We start from the raw sequence: 6,562 nt of genomic DNA on the forward strand, positions 1-6,562 counted from the left end.
ACCACTGCGCACCATTATTTACAATAAAGTAAACAATATACAGTAGGATAACATTCTGACTACTACAAAGTTATTTTTCTGGCTTCTGCTGAAACAGTAACCCGAATCCTGAAGATTGAGCCCACATGTAAGGAATAAGTTGGGGTCAAGAAAAACATGCAGGTCAATAATTTAGATTATAAGTTTGTTCACTCATTTATTCTAGCAGGTCCTAAACTGTGACCACCTCTAGCCACTCAGTAGGTTTCCATGAGCCAAGTCTTAGACATCCATGAATCCTGACTTTGAGTACAGATTTCAACTTGTTGTAAGGGAATGGGTCATGAACAGTCTTTAATGTTCCCTTAACAAGTCTTCCTTAGCTAATTCAAACAAACCAGGTTGACTAGTTACCTTATTTGGGTGGGGAAATTGTTGGTAGTGATACAACTTTTTTCAGGAATTTTGCAAGCAAGTTGCTGTATTTTTATTTTTATTTTTTTGGTACAGGGGATCGAACTTGGGCCCTTGCACTTACGCAGCAGGCGGCAAAACCATTGAGCTAAATCCCCAGCCCCAAACTGCTGTATTTTTAACTAAACACACAGATATGGATTTGCATATAGTTGCTTTGAAAATACCTACTTTAAGCTGTCCAATTAACCACAGAATCATCTATTTAACTTGAAAGGTTATGGCTTCAGGAAAACTTTCAATTTAACTGTGATTTATTTCTTAGGTTGCTCAGAATGATAGCATCTCAAACATGGGCTTATCACCCATAGTTTTTGTTTTGGTGAATGTTTAAAAACAACAAAAACCCTTTACACAAGTATTTTATTTATACACACACAAACAAAAAACTCAGAATGGTCCTTAAGCATGTGAGGTAAAAATGAGTTCTGTTTGAGTTTGACTATGGATAATTTTCCCAATATTTAGAAAAGCAGAGGAAATGTATCAGGCTGTCAAATGCTGTTTTCTGATAAAGGAAGCAACTACAGAAAGCTTTTTATTTGTTCAAAGTAACCAGTGCTATTGATGTGAAAGAAACAAAACCCAAAAACTTCCCCAAATACTTTCAAAACCAATATATTAATTTTATTTTCATTAGAATGCTGTTTTTTTCACACTAGTGAATCAAACACTGAGACTCATATTATATATATATATATATATATATAAAAATATATATAAAAATGATGTAAGTTATTGAGCTTCATCTTCTGGACAAGAATGCCAAGTTAGTCTCTCTTCATAAAAAACAGTTACAATTTGAGGACATTTCATATTTGCCTCTTTTGCCAGCACCAAGTCAGTCTCATCTGAATCTTTCCATTTCACGAGAAACAACAATTCTCCACTACTGTCTGTGGCACCAATTATTTGTTCAGGATCAAGACCTATTCCAAATCCTCTAGGTTTGTCAGCAGCATCACTTTTCTTCTTTGATTTGCGATCATCAGATTCACTGTCAGATAAAGATTTTCTTTTTGCACTGTCTTTTTCTTTACCAGATTTTTGAGAATTAAGAAATGCTTCAATTAATTCTGGACAATCTAAATTTTCTCCAAGCTCCCAGGTATTGTCAGCATCTGTAAATCCCTTCCACTTCAGAAAATACTCCCTCTTCCCATTCACTACACGACGGTCCAGTACTTTTTCTGCCACAAATTCTTCAGGCTCTGCTTCCTCAACATTTTTACTTTTTCCATTTTTTTCTTTCCCATTTTTTGCAATGTATTTTTATTAGAGGCCATTTTTTATTGCAGACTTGCAGAGCTATTATTCACGGGTCTGCAGCATCTCTGCCTGTGCGCCTGCAGCTGCACTCAAAAACTCGAGTCTTTAAGTGCAATGGGAGATAAAACAGGGTCTTAACCAGAAAGGATGCAGAGATGGACTTAGATTTTCAAATTGGTCTGCAGTATGAAGCACAGATTCAATGGGGCCAGAAGAGACACAGAAACAGTATTGGGAGGACATATGGGAATTGCTATCGCTTGAGTGCAGTGCAGATCTTGGGTGTTCAGAGTGGAGAGACTTGGATGAATTCGAGAGAAGGTTAGGAGGTAAGATCACAGGAGTTTATGACTGATAGGATATTGAGAATGACAGGTGTCAAGGGGCATATCAAGGGTGACCTCTGGCCTTTCTTGGTGGATAATACCAATGCCTGAGCTAGAGATCAACCGAATAAGATCAGGTTTGGGGAAAAATAATCCTAAATCTGGATTTACCCAAGTTAACTACAGGATGCCTCTGAGATTCCCCAGAAGATACCCATGGAGGCACTTGGGCAGAGGGGCCTGGAGTGCAGAGAAGTCTAGCTGGAAATACAAGTTTTTGAGTCATCTCTGTACATGAGGTCCAAAGGCTTGAAAGCAATATCTTCAAGAGAAAACCCCCCAAGTTTTATGTTATTGGTTCAAAGTTCCCAATGCCTTCAAAGAGGTTTACTGAGTTCTTGGGACTTTTGTTCCCCAAAATTATTTCCTAACATAAGGAAGGGTCACAGATTGCCCCTTCCTTCCTTCCTTCCTTCCTTTTTCTTTCTTTCTTTTTCTTTTGCCTCTTCTTTCTGATCAATGGTTGGCTGCCCTCTTGTTCACAAATCATTTAATCTCAAGAAAACAACAAAAACAGGTTGTTTGATACTAGATGCCATTCATCTAAAAGGAATTCTGTGGTGCATCAAACAATTATTTTTGTATTTTCCATATAATAATACATGTACAAATTCAGAAATCATCTCTTCTTCAGCTTATTTTTGCGGTCCAGGAATTGCATATCTCTCAAACACATCCCATGCCCACATCGCTTCTTTCTTAGCCCATTTCTAAAGTCCTCTCATTTGTCTCTTTGCCTTCAGCTTTATTTTCCCGCAAATGCATTCTTCAGACAGCTGCCAGAGAGCCTTTTCTACACTGCCAATCTGACCATCTCAATGCCCTGAAGTAGTCTCAGGATAAAATGGGACTCTGGTGACAGTTTTCAAGCCTATTCTGGCCCATAGCTATGGAACATTTCCAGTCTCATGTCTTGCTGAAGGATATCTTACCAGTACATGTGGTACCCAGCCCCACTTGCCTTTACTTCTGCTTTCAGGTCCTCGACTTTACTGCGAAGCAGTTTTCAGCAGAAAAGCATACAAATCAGCCTGTGCTTGCCTTAACGATTGGCCAGATGAAAGCAATGTATAATAGCTCTGAGCAAGCGTAAGACGCACTACTAGAGAGGTCACGTTCACTAGCCAGTGCTGTTTAGACGGAGATGACAGTATGTGAAGTTGAGCTTTTGGGAGCTGGATGGAAGCTGGTGCTCTAGGATCACATTTACTTCTGCTTATGAAATAGGCATATGCGTTTGGCTATTGTTGTATTTAATGGCACTTCATTTAAATAGTAAATCTAGAATTTGCTTCATGGTACTATAATTGCTCTCTAAAAATATTTAAATTCCATCATGTGATACTCCATTCTTATTTATGACTATTAATTTTATTCTATTCTTCTTACAAAGTATGGAAAATATTTTACAGTAAGAGCTATAATCCATTTTTCTTGGAATTTTTCTTTTTCTTTGAGAGGAAGGATTTTGCTTTTAAACTTTGAGACTTTTCAAGATTTTGGTATTATTCATTTGTTCTGTTCCAAATGGTTCAGAAATAATCATTTCTCTCAGATAACAAACAACAAAACTGCTTTACACTTCGAAGACAAAGAAAAATGTCTTTTTTCACTTTGAAGGTCTTTAGAAAGAATTTCTATAACATTTAGTACATAATAAAATGTTGGAAGCAAAGAATAAATCCAAACCTAGAAGGGAATTATCAGTAAATTGATGGATTCACAGCACATTTGTGTGAAAAACTGCTATACAACTCCTAGTGTTTGAATAATCTTCAGAAGTTTCAATCGCAGCTAATAAATCATAATGGCATAGCATCCAATATGGTTTTACTAAACTCTATGGCATTTTATACTTCTATTCCACATATATTTACCTTAAAAACTTGGTAATTTCTTGCAAGATGGGTGAGTACTGTTTCAGTTAGAATTAGTAATATGGAAAGAATATCCAAGTTTTAAAATACCCTCACAAATCCTTGTCATCATTAGACCCAAAGTATGTGCTTAACAATGTTCATTTAAAATTCTTGGATCATCTTCTTTACACTGAACTCTTAAAAATGTCCCCTCCTGTTGGTGCTGCCTTCATTAAGCAGGCCATCTGCTGTAATTCAAATCCAGTCCAGTCTGCTGCGGGGAGTGAAAGCCCTGGAAGCCAGTCACACTGTGACGTCCCCAGTGGCTGTGCTCCACTGAATGTGGCTTGGGACACTTTCTGGGAATGTGTGACGCAGCCTAGCAGCTGCTCCACAATTCCTCCAACAATGTCTCATCACATTTCTTTGAATAAGCATTGAAACAGTAAGTTCATTGTCAGAGCCCTGCAACATTTCTGTCTTTATTATCCAAAATATTTTCTTGCAAAAATTCATACACCACAATATGTGTTTACAGGCAGTCCTTGACTTAAAATGGCTTGCCCTGTGGTTTTCTGATTTTATGATGGTGTGAAAGGGATACAGATTCAGTGAAAATTGTGCGGTGAATTTTGAATTTTGATCTTCTGGGCTAGTGATATTCCTATGATTCTCTCTCAAGATGCAGGACAGTAGCAGCAAGCTGAAGGTTCAGGTCAGCCATGTGATCCATACAATCCTGAGGACAAACAACCCAGACTCTACAGTATACTATGTTACCAGTGCTTTTTGGATACAGTTTTCAATGAAATGCATGAAGAGTAAACACGGTGTAGGCTAATGTTAGTGTTCTGAGCACATTGAAAGTGGTCTGGGCTTAACTATAAGGTGTGATAGACTAGTATCTTAAATACATTTTAAATTGAGAAGCATCTTTTGTTTTCACTTTCTGGATTATTTTCAAATCTGTCATCTGTCATTCCTATTCACAGTGCTATGGTTTGCATGTGTCTCCTCCAAACTTCAAGCATGGACGCTTAATGCTCAAGGTGATGGTGCTAAGAGGTGGGTACCAAGACGTGATCAGATGATGAGGGTCCTCCCTCAGTGAATAGGGTTAAGACCCTGATTAAAAAGGAAAAAAAGCTTTCCTCTCCGGAGGAGCCAGCAACAAGGCACCCACTATAGTTTGGATCTAGAATGTTCCCCCAGAATTCCATGTGCTAAACGGCTCGGTTGCCATCTTGCATGATTGGGAGATGTGGAGACACTGAGAGATAGGCCAAGTGGAGACATTCAGGATGTTGGGGGCGTGCTGCAGGAGGGGCCCATGGGAGCCAGGCCCTTTCTTTTTCACTCACTATCCGTGAAGAGAGTGGTTTTATTTTGTCATGTGCTCACCCTTCCACAGGCCCCAAAGCGACGGGGCCAACTGATCATGGACCAAAACCTCCAAAACGGTGAGCCAAAACTAAATCTTCCCTCTTTATAGCTTTGCTTGTTCTTAAATAGTTGTTGTAGTGGTAGAGAACTAATATAGCGCCACCTTGGAAGCAGAGAGAAGCACTCCCTGGACAACTGAACCTACTGTCTCGAACTTCCTGACGTTCTGAACTGTGAGGAGATAAATTTCTGTTTTCATAAATAACCCAGTTTCAGGTATTTCGTTACAACAACACAGAACAGATTTACACAGTAAAACACTGGTAAAATGTAAAGTGTTTTCAGCTCTGAGCTTTAGGTATTATAATTTCCAAATGATTAGTTATGCTTTATCACTAACTGATCTTCAGGTGAGCCTAGCAGTGATTTCAAATAAAATTCACTGCTTTTATGATGCTCTGTAAAATTTCTTTAAGGCCAGAATCAGTGTACGTTATGGTGGCTACGCACGTGGATGTGAAACCAGAGCTGCTCAGGTTTGGCCCTCAGGTCTGTAAGTTTTGGTGTCATCTCTTGGGCAGATCATTTAACCTCTCTGTGCTTCGATTTCTTAATATGTAAATGTGGGGTAAGTATAGTACATGAATTTTAGGATTTATTCTCAGTATTCATCTTAAGGATCAAATGAGAAAAACCCTTAGAATAGCTCCTGGCAAGTGTAAGTACAATTAAAGTGTTGGCTTTATGTATAGCACTGAATTTCAGGCATAAAAATCTCAATATCAAAGGTTTCTAAAACTCTTTGAGTTGCTGAAACACTTTTGTATTTTGAAGGTAATTTTTGTTTGATATTTCATATCATTTATTTTAATGAATTTCAAACCACGGACAGGATATATGCATAAATCATATACTCTAAATTGCATAATTTTCCTAATATATATTCTCTAATATACTATATGTAATATATTAGGTATACGATGCTTAATTCTTGAAGGAAATAAAATGCTACATTATTTTATAGTAATACTCTTTGGCATTCTGTGTGGTGGAGAAAAATATCTAAAATTTTTACAAAAAAATGGTTTGAATGATTTCTTTTAAACCAATTTTTAAAGAATTAGAGTTAGGAAAAATCATAAGAACAACTGAAGAAGAGGAAGAAACCTGTGGAGCAAACAGCGCCAAGCCTGTTGCAACCACTGCCTCTGT

General features: G+C 37.8%; 1 pseudogene; it reads right to left on the bottom strand.

Annotated features, from left to right (window-relative positions):
• Window positions 1–1,188: 1,188 nt before the first annotated feature.
• On the bottom strand, window positions 1,189–3,179 carry LOC147829082 (chromobox protein homolog 3 pseudogene; annotated as a pseudogene).
• Between the last annotated feature and the right edge of the window lie 3,383 nt (window positions 3,180–6,562).

The sequence above is a fragment of the Heterocephalus glaber genome, unplaced genomic scaffold (genome assembly GCF_053883595.1).
Source record: "Heterocephalus glaber isolate CG9 unplaced genomic scaffold, H.glaber_assembly_v1.0 deba00000768, whole genome shotgun sequence".
NCBI classification, from domain to species: domain Eukaryota; kingdom Metazoa; phylum Chordata; class Mammalia; order Rodentia; family Bathyergidae; genus Heterocephalus; species Heterocephalus glaber.